Here is a 15,728-nt window from a genome sequence, read left to right as displayed (position 1 = left end):
CAGGGGGGATAAGAAAGAAAGAAAAAATAAATAAAAAGAAATCCGTGACGACGACGTTCGGACGAGCGCTAACGTCGGAAAATGGTCTCGGTGCGAGGATGAGAAAACCCTCAGCAGCGAGGGGGTTAAATCTCAAGCTGCCTTTTATATTTTATTTTCCAATTTAAGAACCCATTGAGACATAGGACGGTGCACTGCCTGTTGCTTTTCATATGGAGATGAGGGTTGCAGCTACTGTAACTGTGCCCGACTGCTTTTATGACATGACGGTATGCAAATTCATCTGCTGCAATGTGCCCTGGGAAGGATTTGCACTAGTTGTGCGCATAGTTTGGGGGTGCTTCAGGAACAGTCACCCTTCCGCCTTCCCATGTCAACGTGAAGAGATGCAGCCTCCCTGCAGTTTTCTTTTCCCGTCCCCTGCCGAGAGTTCACTTGTCATGGCTCCGGTCAACCTCCTTCACTTGACGGGGGTGTGCCCAAGCAGGGGCCCTCCTGAGCCCTAGTCCAACTCATACTTACCTGGCAGGGGAGATACCATGATCACGAAGGTGGTTCTCCCAGGGCGAGGCTCATCCATTGCACTCCGGGTGTGCTGACCCCTGCGATTTCCCCAAATGCGGGAAACTCGACTGCATAATTTGTGGTAGTGGGGGACTGCGTTCGCGCTTTCCCCTGATCATCTCTGGTAAAAGTCAGATCTTTTTGTGTGCTGCTGGTGCTGTCTCTTCCTTTGCTGTTTCCATCCTTTTCTTCATTTCAACCCTCCCTCCACTGGACCCCTGTGCCCGTTAAGGTGCGCTTCTATCTTTCACTCAGCGCTCTCTTCTCATCTCTTCTCCTGTGCGCTGGCTGCATGCTTCCTTGCTTTTTCCGGCCTTGTACTGTGCTTCGCATATACAACCAATACAGGGCGCTGCAGGACCCACTCGGTTTCACTTGCTTTGTAAAGTAGGCCCCCAGATTGTGTCAGATATGAGGGGGAGAGACAAAAAAAACTTTGCTCCCTCATTTCATGCAGTAGCTTGTCTACTTTGTAAAATGGTAGGCCTCGCTGGGCTGCCGTAGTCTTCCTACACATAGTAAGCGTTTAAATTGAGGCGGCGAAAACTAGAAGAAAGAGAGCATTTTTGGTTTGCGTGCAGATTTTGGGCAGGTGGATTGGTGGCAAAACACAAAGTATTTGTCTATGGTGCTTATAAGACGGGGGACAAAAGAAAAAAAATCACATTTGCTTTTGGTTCACTTGCTTGAGAAATACGCTTTTTGGGCCATTTGGGTGAAACAACTTTTGACGTGTTCAAATCAGTAAAAAGACTAATGGCTTTTTTGAGACTACAAAGTCTTTTGAAAGAAAAAACAAACAAACAAACAAAAACCAAGGTATAATTTGTGTGAGTGCCGCAGGGGGGATAAGAAAGAAAGAAAAAAGAAATAAAAAGAAATCCGTGACGACGACGTTCGGACGAGCGCTAACGTCGGAAAATGGTCTCGGTGCGAGGATGAGAAAACCCTCAGCAGCGAGGGGGTTAAATCTCAAGCTGCCTTTTATATTTTATTTTCCAATTTAAGAACCCATTGAGACATAGGACGGTGCACTGCCTGTTGCTTTTCATATGGAGATGAGGGTTGCAGCTACTGTAACTGTGCCCGACTGCTTTTATGACATGACGGTATGCAAATTCATCTGCTGCAGTGTGCCCTGGGAAGGATTTGCACTAGTTGTGCGCATAGTTTGGGGGTGCTTCAGGAACAGTCACCCTTCCACCTTCCCATGTCAACGTGAAGAGATGCAGCCTCCCTGCAGTTTTCTTTTCCCGTCCCCTGCCGAGAGTTCACTTGTCATGGCTCCGGTCAACCTCCTTCACTTGACGGGGGTGTGCCCAAGCAGGGGCCCTCCTGAGCCCTAGTCCAACTCATACTTACCTGGCAGGGGAGATACCATGATCACGAAGGTGGTTCTCCCAGGGCGAGGCTCATCCATTGCACTCCGGGTGTGCTGACCCCTGCGATTTCCCCAAATGCGGGAAACTCGACTGCATAATTTGTGGTAGTGGGGGACTGCGTTCGCGCTTTCCCCTGATCATCTCTGGTAAAAGTCAGATCTTTTTGTGTGCTGCTGGTGCTGTCTCTTCCTTTGCTGTTTCCATCCTTTTCTTCATTTCAACCCTCCCTCCACTGGACCCCTGTGCCCGTTAAGGTGCGCTTCTATCTTTCACTCAGCGCTCTCTTCTCATCTCTTCTCCTGTGCGCTGGCTGCATGCTTCCTTGCTTTTTCTGGCCTTGTACTGTGCTTTGCATATACAACCAATACAGGGCGCTGCAGGACCCACACGGTTTCACTTGCTTTGTAAAGTAGGCCCCCAGATTGTGTCAGATATGAGGGGGAGAGACAAAAAAAACTTTGCTCCCTCATTTCATGCAGTAGCTTGTCTACTTTGTAAAATGGTAGGCCTCGCTGGGCTGCCGTAGTCTTCCTACACATAGTAAGCGTTTAAATTGAGGCGGCGAAAACTAGAAGAAAGAGAGCATTTTTGGTTTGCGTGCAGATTTTGGGCAGGTGGATTGGTGGCAAAACACAAAGTATTTGTCTATGGTGCTTATAAGACGGGGGACAAAAGAAAAAAAATCACATTTGCTTTTGGTTCACTTGCTTGAGAAATACGCTTTTTGGGCCATTTGGGTGAAACAACTTTTGACGTGTTCAAATCAGTAAAAAGACTAATGGCTTTTTTGAGACTACAAAGTCTTTTGAAAGAAAAAAAAAACAAACAAAAACCAAGGTATAATTTGTGTGAGTGCCGCAGGGGGGATAAGAAAGAAAGAAAAAATAAATAAAAAGAAATCCGTGACGACGACGTTCGGACGAGCGCTAACGTCGGAAAATGGTCTCGGTGCGAGGATGAGAAAACCCTCAGCAGCGAGGGGGTTAAATCTCAAGCTGCCTTTTATATTTTATTTTCCAATTTAAGAACCCATTGAGACATAGGACGGTGCACTGCCTGTTGCTTTTCATATGGAGATGAGGGTTGCAGCTACTGTAACTGTGCCCGACTGCTTTTATGACATGACGGTATGCAAATTCATCTGCTGCAGTGTGCCCTGGGAAGGATTTGCACTAGTTGTGCGCATAGTTTGGGGGTGCTTCAGGAACAGTCACCCTTCCGCCTTCCCATGTCAACGTGAAGAGATGCAGCCTCCCTGCAGTTTTCTTTTCCCGTCCCCTGCCGAGAGTTCACTTGTCATGGCTCCGGTCAACCTCCTTCACTTGACGGGGGTGTGCCCAAGCAGGGGCCCTCCTGAGCCCTAGTCCAACTCATACTTACCTGGCAGGGGAGATACCATGATCACGAAGGTGGTTCTCCCAGGGCGAGGCTCATCCATTGCACTCCGGGTGTGCTGACCCCTGCGATTTCCCCAAATGCGGGAAACTCGACTGCATAATTTGTGGTAGTGGGGGACTGCGTTCGCGCTTTCCCCTGATCATCTCTGGTAAAAGTCAGATCTTTTTGTGTGCTGCTGGTGCTGTCTCTTCCTTTGCTGTTTCCATCCTTTTCTTCATTTCAACTCTCCCTCCACTGGACCCCTGTGCCCGTTAAGGTGCGCTTCTATCTTTCACTCAGCGCTCTCTTCTCATCTCTTCTCCTGTGCGCTGGCTGCATGCTTCCTTGCTTTTTCCGGCCTTGTACTGTGCTTCGCATATACAACCAATACAGGGCGCTGCAGGACCCACACGGTTTCACTTGCTTTGTAAAGTAGGCCCCCAGATTGTGTCAGATATGAGGGGGAGAGAGAAAAAAAACTTTGCTCCCTCATTTCATGCAGTAGCTTGTCTACTTTGTAAAATGGTAGGCCTCGCTGGGCTGCCGTAGTCTTCCTACACATAGTAAGCGTTTAAATTGAGGCGGCGAAAACTAGAAGAAAGAGAGCATTTTTGGTTTGCGTGCAGATTTTGGGCAGGTGGATTGGTGGCAAAACACAAAGTATTTGTCTATGGTGCTTATAAGACGGGGGACAAAAGAAAAAAAATCACATTTGCTTTTGGTTCACTTGCTTGAGAAATACGCTTTTTGGGCCATTTGGGTGAAACAACTTTTGACGTGTTCAAATCAGTAAAAAGACTAATGGCTTTTTTGAGACTACAAAGTCTTTTGAAAGAAAAAACAAACAAACAAAAACCAAGGTATAATTTGTGTGAGTGCCGCAGGGGGGATAAGAAAGAAAGAAAAAATAAATAAAAATAAATCCGCGACGACGACGTTCGGACGAGCGCTAACGTCGGAAAATGGTCTCGGTGCGAGGATGAGAAAACCCTCAGCAGCGAGGGGGTTAAATCTCAAGCTGCCTTTTATATTTTATTTTCCAATTTAAGAACCCATTGAGACATAGGACGGTGCACTGCCTGTTGCTTTTCATATGGAGATGAGGGTTGCAGCTACTGTAACTGTGCCCGACTGCTTTTATGACATGACGGTATGCAAATTCATCTGCTGCAATGTGCCCTGGGAAGGATTTGCACTAGTTGTGCGCATAGTTTGGGGGTGCTTCAGGAACAGTCACCCTTCCGCCTTCCCATGTCAACGTGAAGAGATGCAGCCTCCCTGCAGTTTTCTTTTCCCGTCCCCTGCCGAGAGTTCACTTGTCATGGCTCCGGTCAACCTCCTTCACTTGACGGGGGTGTGCCCAAGCAGGGGCCCTCCTGAGCCCTAGTCCAACTCATACTTACCTGGCAGGGGAGATACCATGATCACGAAGGTGGTTCTCCCAGGGCGAGGCTCATCCATTGCACTCCGGGTGTGCTGACCCCTGCGATTTCCCCAAATGCGGGAAACTCGACTGCATAATTTGTGGTAGTGGGGGACTGCGTTCGCGCTTTCCCCTGATCATCTCTGGTAAAAGTCAGATCTTTTTGTGTGCTGCTGGTGCTGTCTCTTCCTTTGCTGTTTCCATCCTTTTCTTCATTTCAACCCTCCCTCCACTGGACCCCTGTGCCCGTTAAGGTGCGCTTCTATCTTTCACTCAGCGCTCTCTTCTCATCTCTTCTCCTGTGCGCTGGCTGCATGCTTCCTTGCTTTTTCTGGCCTTGTACTGTGCTTTGCATATACAACCAATACAGGGCGCTGCAGGACCCACACGGTTTCACTTGCTTTGTAAAGTAGGCCCCCAGATTGTGTCAGATATGAGGGGGAGAGAGAAAAAAAACTTTGCTCCCTCATTTCATGCAGTAGCTTGTCTACTTTGTAAAATGGTAGGCCTCGCTGGGCTGCCGTAGTCTTCCTACACATAGTAAGCGTTTAAATTGAGGCGGCGAAAACTAGAAGAAAGAGAGCATTTTTGGTTTGCGTGCAGATTTTGGGCAGGTGGATTGGTGGCAAAACACAAAGTATTTGTCTATGGTGCTTATAAGACGGGGGACAAAAGAAAAAAAATCACATTTGCTTTTGGTTCACTTGCTTGAGAAATACGCTTTTTGGGCCATTTGGGTGAAACAACTTTTGACGTGTTCAAATCAGTAAAAAGACTAATGGCTTTTTTGAGACTACAAAGTCTTTTGAAAGAAAAAACAAACAAACAAACAAAAACCAAGGTATAATTTGTGTGAGTGCCGCAGGGGGGATAAGAAAGAAAGAAAAAAGAAATAAAAAGAAATCCGTGACGACGACGTTCGGACGAGCGCTAACGTCGGAAAATGGTCTCGGTGCGAGGATGAGAAAACCCTCAGCAGCGAGGGGGTTAAATCTCAAGCTGCCTTTTATATTTTATTTTCCAATTTAAGAACCCATTGAGACATAGGACGGTGCACTGCCTGTTGCTTTTCATATGGAGATGAGGGTTGCAGCTACTGTAACTGTGCCCGACTGCTTTTATGACATGACGGTATGCAAATTCATCTGCTGCAGTGTGCCCTGGGAAGGATTTGCACTAGTTGTGCGCATAGTTTGGGGGTGCTTCAGGAACAGTCACCCTTCCGCCTTCCCATGTCAACGTGAAGAGATGCAGCCTCCCTGCAGTTTTCTTTTCCCGTCCCCTGCCGAGAGTTCACTTGTCATGGCTCCGGTCAACCTCCTTCACTTGACGGGGGTGTGCCCAAGCAGGGGCCCTCCTGAGCCCTAGTCCAACTCATACTTACCTGGCAGGGGAGATACCATGATCACGAAGGTGGTTCTCCCAGGGCGAGGCTCATCCATTGCACTCCGGGTGTGCTGACCCCTGCGATTTCCCCAAATGTGGGAAACTCGACTGCATAATTTGTGGTAGTGGGGGACTGCGTTCGCGCTTTCCCCTGATCATCTCTGGTAAAAGTCAGATCTTTTTGTGTGCTGCTGGTGCTGTCTCTTCCTTTGCTGTTTCCATCCTTTTCTTCATTTCAACCCTCCCTCCACTGGACCCCTGTGCCCGTTAAGGTGCGCTTCTATCTTTCACTCAGCGCTCTCTTCTCATCTCTTCTCCTGTGCGCTGGCTGCATGCTTCCTTGCTTTTTCTGGCCTTGTACTGTGCTTTGCATATACAACCAATACAGGGCGCTGCAGGACCCACACGGTTTCACTTGCTTTGTAAAGTAGGCCCCCAGATTGTGTCAGATATGAGGGGGAGAGACAAAAAAAACTTTGCTCCCTCATTTCATGCAGTAGCTTGTCTACTTTGTAAAATGGTAGGCCTCGCTGGGCTGCCGTAGTCTTCCTACACATAGTAAGCGTTTAAATTGAGGCGGCGAAAACTAGAAGAAAGAGAGCATTTTTGGTTTGCGTGCAGATTTTGGGCAGGTGGATTGGTGGCAAAACACAAAGTATTTGTCTATGGTGCTTATAAGACGGGGGACAAAAGAAAAAAAAATCACATTTGCTTTTGGTTCACTTGCTTGAGAAATACGCTTTTTGGGCCATTTGGGTGAAACAACTTTTGACGTGTTCAAATCAGTAAAAAGACTAATGGCTTTTTTGAGACTACAAAGTCTTTTGAAAGAAAAAACAAACAAACAAAAACCAAGCTATAATTTGTGTGAGTGCCGCAGGGGGGATAAGAAAGAAAGAAAAAATAAATAAAAAGAAATCCGTGACGACGACGTTCGGACGAGCGCTAACGTCGGAAAATGGTCTCGGTGCGAGGATGAGAAAACCCTCAGCAGCGAGGGGGTTAAATCTCAAGCTGCCTTTTATATTTTATTTTCCAATTTAAGAACCCATTGAGACATAGGACGGTGCACTGCCTGTTGCTTTTCATATGGAGATGAGGGTTGCAGCTACTGTAACTGTGCCCGACTGCTTTTATGACATGACGGTATGCAAATTCATCTGCTGCAATGTGCCCTGGGAAGGATTTGCACTAGTTGTGCGCATAGTTTGGGGGTGCTTCAGGAACAGTCACCCTTCCGCCTTCCCATGTCAACGTGAAGAGATGCAGCCTCCCTGCAGTTTTCTTTTCCCGTCCCCTGCCGAGAGTTCACTTGTCATGGCTCCGGTCAACCTCCTTCACTTGACGGGGGTGTGCCCAAGCAGGGGCCCTCCTGAGCCCTAGTCCAACTCATACTTACCTGGCAGGGGAGATACCATGATCACGAAGGTGGTTCTCCCAGGGCGAGGCTCATCCATTGCACTCCGGGTGTGCTGACCCCTGCGATTTCCCCAAATGCGGGAAACTCGACTGCATAATTTGTGGTAGTGGGGGACTGCGTTCGCGCTTTCCCCTGATCATCTCTGGTAAAAGTCAGATCTTTTTGTGTGCTGCTGGTGCTGTCTCTTCCTTTGCTGTTTCCATCCTTTTCTTCATTTCAACCCTCCCTCCACTGGACCCCTGTGCCCGTTAAGGTGCGCTTCTATCTTTCACTCAGCGCTCTCTTCTCATCTCTTCTCCTGTGCGCTGGCTGCATGCTTCCTTGCTTTTTCCGGCCTTGTACTGTGCTTCGCATATACAACCAATACAGGGCGCTGCAGGACCCACTCGGTTTCACTTGCTTTGTAAAGTAGGCCCCCAGATTGTGTCAGATATGAGGGGGAGAGACAAAAAAAACTTTGCTCCCTCATTTCATGCAGTAGCTTGTCTACTTTGTAAAATGGTAGGCCTCGCTGGGCTGCCGTAGTCTTCCTACACATAGTAAGCGTTTAAATTGAGGCGGCGAAAACTAGAAGAAAGAGAGCATTTTTGGTTTGCGTGCAGATTTTGGGCAGGTGGATTGGTGGCAAAACACAAAGTATTTGTCTATGGTGCTTATAAGACGGGGGACAAAAGAAAAAAAATCACATTTGCTTTTGGTTCACTTGCTTGAGAAATACGCTTTTTGGGCCATTTGGGTGAAACAACTTTTGACGTGTTCAAATCAGTAAAAAGACTAATGGCTTTTTTGAGACTACAAAGTCTTTTGAAAGAAAAAACAAACAAACAAACAAAAACCAAGGTATAATTTGTGTGAGTGCCGCAGGGGGGATAAGAAAGAAAGAAAAAAGAAATAAAAAGAAATCCGTGACGACGACGTTCGGACGAGCGCTAACGTCGGAAAATGGTCTCGGTGCGAGGATGAGAAAACCCTCAGCAGCGAGGGGGTTAAATCTCAAGCTGCCTTTTATATTTTATTTTCCAATTTAAGAACCCATTGAGACATAGGACGGTGCACTGCCTGTTGCTTTTCATATGGAGATGAGGGTTGCAGCTACTGTAACTGTGCCCGACTGCTTTTATGACATGACGGTATGCAAATTCATCTGCTGCAGTGTGCCCTGGGAAGGATTTGCACTAGTTGTGCGCATAGTTTGGGGGTGCTTCAGGAACAGTCACCCTTCCACCTTCCCATGTCAACGTGAAGAGATGCAGCCTCCCTGCAGTTTTCTTTTCCCGTCCCCTGCCGAGAGTTCACTTGTCATGGCTCCGGTCAACCTCCTTCACTTGACGGGGGTGTGCCCAAGCAGGGGCCCTCCTGAGCCCTAGTCCAACTCATACTTACCTGGCAGGGGAGATACCATGATCACGAAGGTGGTTCTCCCAGGGCGAGGCTCATCCATTGCACTCCGGGTGTGCTGACCCCTGCGATTTCCCCAAATGCGGGAAACTCGACTGCATAATTTGTGGTAGTGGGGGACTGCGTTCGCGCTTTCCCCTGATCATCTCTGGTAAAAGTCAGATCTTTTTGTGTGCTGCTGGTGCTGTCTCTTCCTTTGCTGTTTCCATCCTTTTCTTCATTTCAACCCTCCCTCCACTGGACCCCTGTGCCCGTTAAGGTGCGCTTCTATCTTTCACTCAGCGCTCTCTTCTCATCTCTTCTCCTGTGCGCTGGCTGCATGCTTCCTTGCTTTTTCTGGCCTTGTACTGTGCTTTGCATATACAACCAATACAGGGCGCTGCAGGACCCACACGGTTTCACTTGCTTTGTAAAGTAGGCCCCCAGATTGTGTCAGATATGAGGGGGAGAGACAAAAAAAACTTTGCTCCCTCATTTCATGCAGTAGCTTGTCTACTTTGTAAAATGGTAGGCCTCGCTGGGCTGCCGTAGTCTTCCTACACATAGTAAGCGTTTAAATTGAGGCGGCGAAAACTAGAAGAAAGAGAGCATTTTTGGTTTGCGTGCAGATTTTGGGCAGGTGGATTGGTGGCAAAACACAAAGTATTTGTCTATGGTGCTTATAAGACGGGGGACAAAAGAAAAAAAATCACATTTGCTTTTGGTTCACTTGCTTGAGAAATACGCTTTTTGGGCCATTTGGGTGAAACAACTTTTGACGTGTTCAAATCAGTAAAAAGACTAATGGCTTTTTTGAGACTACAAAGTCTTTTGAAAGAAAAAAAAAACAAACAAAAACCAAGGTATAATTTGTGTGAGTGCCGCAGGGGGGATAAGAAAGAAAGAAAAAATAAATAAAAAGAAATCCGTGACGACGACGTTCGGACGAGCGCTAACGTCGGAAAATGGTCTCGGTGCGAGGATGAGAAAACCCTCAGCAGCGAGGGGGTTAAATCTCAAGCTGCCTTTTATATTTTATTTTCCAATTTAAGAACCCATTGAGACATAGGACGGTGCACTGCCTGTTGCTTTTCATATGGAGATGAGGGTTGCAGCTACTGTAACTGTGCCCGACTGCTTTTATGACATGACGGTATGCAAATTCATCTGCTGCAGTGTGCCCTGGGAAGGATTTGCACTAGTTGTGCGCATAGTTTGGGGGTGCTTCAGGAACAGTCACCCTTCCGCCTTCCCATGTCAACGTGAAGAGATGCAGCCTCCCTGCAGTTTTCTTTTCCCGTCCCCTGCCGAGAGTTCACTTGTCATGGCTCCGGTCAACCTCCTTCACTTGACGGGGGTGTGCCCAAGCAGGGGCCCTCCTGAGCCCTAGTCCAACTCATACTTACCTGGCAGGGGAGATACCATGATCACGAAGGTGGTTCTCCCAGGGCGAGGCTCATCCATTGCACTCCGGGTGTGCTGACCCCTGCGATTTCCCCAAATGCGGGAAACTCGACTGCATAATTTGTGGTAGTGGGGGACTGCGTTCGCGCTTTCCCCTGATCATCTCTGGTAAAAGTCAGATCTTTTTGTGTGCTGCTGGTGCTGTCTCTTCCTTTGCTGTTTCCATCCTTTTCTTCATTTCAACTCTCCCTCCACTGGACCCCTGTGCCCGTTAAGGTGCGCTTCTATCTTTCACTCAGCGCTCTCTTCTCATCTCTTCTCCTGTGCGCTGGCTGCATGCTTCCTTGCTTTTTCCGGCCTTGTACTGTGCTTCGCATATACAACCAATACAGGGCGCTGCAGGACCCACACGGTTTCACTTGCTTTGTAAAGTAGGCCCCCAGATTGTGTCAGATATGAGGGGGAGAGAGAAAAAAAACTTTGCTCCCTCATTTCATGCAGTAGCTTGTCTACTTTGTAAAATGGTAGGCCTCGCTGGGCTGCCGTAGTCTTCCTACACATAGTAAGCGTTTAAATTGAGGCGGCGAAAACTAGAAGAAAGAGAGCATTTTTGGTTTGCGTGCAGATTTTGGGCAGGTGGATTGGTGGCAAAACACAAAGTATTTGTCTATGGTGCTTATAAGACGGGGGACAAAAGAAAAAAAATCACATTTGCTTTTGGTTCACTTGCTTGAGAAATACGCTTTTTGGGCCATTTGGGTGAAACAACTTTTGACGTGTTCAAATCAGTAAAAAGACTAATGGCTTTTTTGAGACTACAAAGTCTTTTGAAAGAAAAAACAAACAAACAAAAACCAAGGTATAATTTGTGTGAGTGCCGCAGGGGGGATAAGAAAGAAAGAAAAAATAAATAAAAATAAATCCGCGACGACGACGTTCGGACGAGCGCTAACGTCGGAAAATGGTCTCGGTGCGAGGATGAGAAAACCCTCAGCAGCGAGGGGGTTAAATCTCAAGCTGCCTTTTATATTTTATTTTCCAATTTAAGAACCCATTGAGACATAGGACGGTGCACTGCCTGTTGCTTTTCATATGGAGATGAGGGTTGCAGCTACTGTAACTGTGCCCGACTGCTTTTATGACATGACGGTATGCAAATTCATCTGCTGCAGTGTGCCCTGGGAAGGATTTGCACTAGTTGTGCGCATAGTTTGGGGGTGCTTCAGGAACAGTCACCCTTCCGCCTTCCCATGTCAACGTGAAGAGATGCAGCCTCCCTGCAGTTTTCTTTTCCCGTCCCCTGCCGAGAGTTCACTTGTCATGGCTCCGGTCAACCTCCTTCACTTGACGGGGGTGTGCCCAAGCAGGGGCCCTCCTGAGCCCTAGTCCAACTCATACTTACCTGGCAGGGGAGATACCATGATCACGAAGGTGGTTCTCCCAGGGCGAGGCTCATCCATTGCACTCCGGGTGTGCTGACCCCTGCGATTTCCCCAAATGCGGGAAACTCGACTGCATAATTTGTGGTAGTGGGGGACTGCGTTCGCGCTTTCCCCTGATCATCTCTGGTAAAAGTCAGATCTTTTTGTGTGCTGCTGGTGCTGTCTCTTCCTTTGCTGTTTCCATCCTTTTCTTCATTTCAACTCTCCCTCCACTGGACCCCTGTGCCCGTTAAGGTGCGCTTCTATCTTTCACTCAGCGCTCTCTTCTCATCTCTTCTCCTGTGCGCTGGCTGCATGCTTCCTTGCTTTTTCCGGCCTTGTACTGTGCTTCGCATATACAACCAATACAGGGCGCTGCAGGACCCACACGGTTTCACTTGCTTTGTAAAGTAGGCCCCCAGATTGTGTCAGATATGAGGGGGAGAGAGAAAAAAAACTTTGCTCCCTCATTTCATGCAGTAGCTTGTCTACTTTGTAAAATGGTAGGCCTCGCTGGGCTGCCGTAGTCTTCCTACACATAGTAAGCGTTTAAATTGAGGCGGCGAAAACTAGAAGAAAGAGAGCATTTTTGGTTTGCGTGCAGATTTTGGGCAGGTGGATTGGTGGCAAAACACAAAGTATTTGTCTATGGTGCTTATAAGACGGGGGACAAAAGAAAAAAAATCACATTTGCTTTTGGTTCACTTGCTTGAGAAATACGCTTTTTGGGCCATTTGGGTGAAACAACTTTTGACGTGTTCAAATCAGTAAAAAGACTAATGGCTTTTTTGAGACTACAAAGTCTTTTGAAAGAAAAAACAAACAAACAAAAACCAAGGTATAATTTGTGTGAGTGCCGCAGGGGGGATAAGAAAGAAAGAAAAAATAAATAAAAATAAATCCGCGACGACGACGTTCGGACGAGCGCTAACGTCGGAAAATGGTCTCGGTGCGAGGATGAGAAAACCCTCAGCAGCGAGGGGGTTAAATCTCAAGCTGCCTTTTATATTTTATTTTCCAATTTAAGAACCCATTGAGACATAGGACGGTGCACTGCCTGTTGCTTTTCATATGGAGATGAGGGTTGCAGCTACTGTAACTGTGCCCGACTGCTTTTATGACATGACGGTATGCAAATTCATCTGCTGCAGTGTGCCCTGGGAAGGATTTGCACTAGTTGTGCGCATAGTTTGGGGGTGCTTCAGGAACAGTCACCCTTCCGCCTTCCCATGTCAACGTGAAGAGATGCAGCCTCCCTGCAGTTTTCTTTTCCCGTCCCCTGCCGAGAGTTCACTTGTCATGGCTCCGGTCAACCTCCTTCACTTGACGGGGGTGTGCCCAAGCAGGGGCCCTCCTGAGCCCTAGTCCAACTCATACTTACCTGGCAGGGGAGATACCATGATCACGAAGGTGGTTCTCCCAGGGCGAGGCTCATCCATTGCACTCCGGGTGTGCTGACCCCTGCGATTTCCCCAAATGCGGGAAACTCGACTGCATAATTTGTGGTAGTGGGGGACTGCGTTCGCGCTTTCCCCTGATCATCTCTGGTAAAAGTCAGATCTTTTTGTGTGCTGCTGGTGCTGTCTCTTCCTTTGCTGTTTCCATCCTTTTCTTCATTTCAACCCTCCCTCCACTGGACCCCTGTGCCCGTTAAGGTGCGCTTCTATCTTTCACTCAGCGCTCTCTTCTCATCTCTTCTCCTGTGCGCTGGCTGCATGCTTCCTTGCTTTTTCTGGCCTTGTACTGTGCTTTGCATATACAACCAATACAGGGCGCTGCAGGACCCACACGGTTTCACTTGCTTTGTAAAGTAGGCCCCCAGATTGTGTCAGATATGAGGGGGAGAGAGAAAAAAAACTTTGCTCCCTCATTTCATGCAGTAGCTTGTCTACTTTGTAAAATGGTAGGCCTCGCTGGGCTGCCGTAGTCTTCCTACACATAGTAAGCGTTTAAATTGAGGCGGCGAAAACTAGAAGAAAGAGAGCATTTTTGGTTTGCGTGCAGATTTTGGGCAGGTGGATTGGTGGCAAAACACAAAGTATTTGTCTATGGTGCTTATAAGACGGGGGACAAAAGAAAAAAAATCACATTTGCTTTTGGTTCACTTGCTTGAGAAATACGCTTTTTGGGCCATTTGGGTGAAACAACTTTTGACGTGTTCAAATCAGTAAAAAGACTAATGGCTTTTTTGAGACTACAAAGTCTTTTGAAAGAAAAAACAAACAAACAAAAACCAAGGTATAATTTGTGTGAGTGCCGCAGGGGGGATAAGAAAGAAAGAAAAAATAAATAAAAATAAATCCGCGACGACGACGTTCGGACGAGCGCTAACGTCGGAAAATGGTCTCGGTGCGAGGATGAGAAAACCCTCAGCAGCGAGGGGGTTAAATCTCAAGCTGCCTTTTATATTTTATTTTCCAATTTAAGAACCCATTGAGACATAGGACGGTGCACTGCCTGTTGCTTTTCATATGGAGATGAGGGTTGCAGCTACTGTAACTGTGCCCGACTGCTTTTATGACATGACGGTATGCAAATTCATCTGCTGCAGTGTGCCCTGGGAAGGATTTGCACTAGTTGTGCGCATAGTTTGGGGGTGCTTCAGGAACAGTCACCCTTCCGCCTTCCCATGTCAACGTGAAGAGATGCAGCCTCCCTGCAGTTTTCTTTTCCCGTCCCCTGCCGAGAGTTCACTTGTCATGGCTCCGGTCAACCTCCTTCACTTGACGGGGGTGTGCCCAAGCAGGGGCCCTCCTGAGCCCTAGTCCAACTCATACTTACCTGGCAGGGGAGATACCATGATCACGAAGGTGGTTCTCCCAGGGCGAGGCTCATCCATTGCACTCCGGGTGTGCTGACCCCTGCGATTTCCCCAAATGCGGGAAACTCGACTGCATAATTTGTGGTAGTGGGGGACTGCGTTCGCGCTTTCCCCTGATCATCTCTGGTAAAAGTCAGATCTTTTTGTGTGCTGCTGGTGCTGTCTCTTCCTTTGCTGTTTCCATCCTTTTCTTCATTTCAACTCTCCCTCCACTGGACCCCTGTGCCCGTTAAGGTGCGCTTCTATCTTTCACTCAGCGCTCTCTTCTCATCTCTTCTCCTGTGCGCTGGCTGCATGCTTCCTTGCTTTTTCCGGCCTTGTACTGTGCTTCGCATATACAACCAATACAGGGCGCTGCAGGACCCACACGGTTTCACTTGCTTTGTAAAGTAGGCCCCCAGATTGTGTCAGATATGAGGGGGAGAGAGAAAAAAAAATTTGCTCCCTCATTTCATGCAGTAGCTTGTCTACTTTGTAAAATGGTAGGCCTCGCTGGGCTGCCGTAGTCTTCCTACACATAGTAAGCGTTTAAATTGAGGCGGCGAAAACTAGAAGAAAGAGAGCATTTTTGGTTTGCGTGCAGATTTTGGGCAGGTGGATTGGTGGCAAAACACAAAGTATTTGTCTATGGTGCTTATAAGACGGGGGACAAAAGAAAAAAAATCACATTTGCTTTTGGTTCACTTGCTTGAGAAATACGCTTTTTGGGCCATTTGGGTGAAACAACTTTTGACGTGTTCAAATCAGTAAAAAGACTAATGGCTTTTTTGAGACTACAAAGTCTTTTGAAAGAAAAAACAAACAAACAAAAACCAAGGTATAATTTGTGTGAGTGCCGCAGGGGGGATAAGAAAGAAAGAAAAAATAAATAAAAATAAATCCGCGACGACGACGTTCGGACGAGCGCTAACGTCGGAAAATGGTCTCGGTGCGAGGATGAGAAAACCCTCAGCAGCGAGGGGGTTAAATCTCAAGCTGCCTTTTATATTTTATTTTCCAATTTAAGAACCCATTGAGACATAGGACGGTGCACTGCCTGTTGCTTTTCATATGGAGATGAGGGTTGCAGCTACTGTAACTGTGCCCGACTGCTTTTATGACATGACGGTATGCAAATTCATCTGCTGCAGTGTGCCCTGGGAAGGATTTGCAC

General features: G+C 47.5%; 11 non-coding genes across 11 annotated transcripts; all 11 read left to right on the top strand.

The window, feature by feature from the left end:
* The first annotated feature begins 514 nt into the window (after positions 1–514).
* LOC134957399 (U1 spliceosomal RNA) lies at positions 515–678 on the top strand. The gene has a single exon (XR_010186585.1). It is a non-coding gene; the product is annotated as a U1 spliceosomal RNA (small nuclear RNA).
* Positions 679–1,918: 1,240 nt separating this feature from the next.
* On the top strand, positions 1,919–2,082 carry LOC134957397 (U1 spliceosomal RNA). The gene has a single exon (XR_010186584.1). It is a non-coding gene; the product is annotated as a U1 spliceosomal RNA (small nuclear RNA).
* Positions 2,083–3,318: 1,236 nt separating this feature from the next.
* LOC134957393 (U1 spliceosomal RNA) lies at positions 3,319–3,482 on the top strand. The gene has a single exon (XR_010186582.1). It is a non-coding gene; the product is annotated as a U1 spliceosomal RNA (small nuclear RNA).
* A 1,236-nt stretch (positions 3,483–4,718) lies between these two features.
* LOC134957388 (U1 spliceosomal RNA) lies at positions 4,719–4,882 on the top strand. The gene has a single exon (XR_010186580.1). It is a non-coding gene; the product is annotated as a U1 spliceosomal RNA (small nuclear RNA).
* Positions 4,883–6,122: 1,240 nt separating this feature from the next.
* On the top strand, positions 6,123–6,286 carry LOC134955071 (U1 spliceosomal RNA). Its single transcript, XR_010185893.1, has one exon. It is a non-coding gene; the product is annotated as a U1 spliceosomal RNA (small nuclear RNA).
* Positions 6,287–7,523: 1,237 nt separating this feature from the next.
* LOC134957382 (U1 spliceosomal RNA) lies at positions 7,524–7,687 on the top strand. Its single transcript, XR_010186579.1, has one exon. It is a non-coding gene; the product is annotated as a U1 spliceosomal RNA (small nuclear RNA).
* A 1,240-nt stretch (positions 7,688–8,927) lies between these two features.
* LOC134957378 (U1 spliceosomal RNA) lies at positions 8,928–9,091 on the top strand. Its single transcript, XR_010186575.1, has one exon. It is a non-coding gene; the product is annotated as a U1 spliceosomal RNA (small nuclear RNA).
* Positions 9,092–10,327: 1,236 nt separating this feature from the next.
* LOC134957374 (U1 spliceosomal RNA) lies at positions 10,328–10,491 on the top strand. The gene has a single exon (XR_010186574.1). It is a non-coding gene; the product is annotated as a U1 spliceosomal RNA (small nuclear RNA).
* Positions 10,492–11,727: 1,236 nt separating this feature from the next.
* On the top strand, positions 11,728–11,891 carry LOC134957372 (U1 spliceosomal RNA). The gene has a single exon (XR_010186573.1). It is a non-coding gene; the product is annotated as a U1 spliceosomal RNA (small nuclear RNA).
* A 1,236-nt stretch (positions 11,892–13,127) lies between these two features.
* On the top strand, positions 13,128–13,291 carry LOC134957367 (U1 spliceosomal RNA). Its single transcript, XR_010186572.1, has one exon. It is a non-coding gene; the product is annotated as a U1 spliceosomal RNA (small nuclear RNA).
* A 1,236-nt stretch (positions 13,292–14,527) lies between these two features.
* LOC134957363 (U1 spliceosomal RNA) lies at positions 14,528–14,691 on the top strand. The gene has a single exon (XR_010186571.1). It is a non-coding gene; the product is annotated as a U1 spliceosomal RNA (small nuclear RNA).
* Positions 14,692–15,728: the final 1,037 nt, after the last annotated feature.

Source organism: Pseudophryne corroboree, chromosome 1 (assembly GCF_028390025.1).
Source record: "Pseudophryne corroboree isolate aPseCor3 chromosome 1, aPseCor3.hap2, whole genome shotgun sequence".
Lineage (NCBI taxonomy): Eukaryota > Metazoa > Chordata > Amphibia > Anura > Myobatrachidae > Pseudophryne > Pseudophryne corroboree.
Note: the sequence above shows the minus strand (reverse complement) of the source record. Positions and strands in the feature narration are given on the sequence as shown.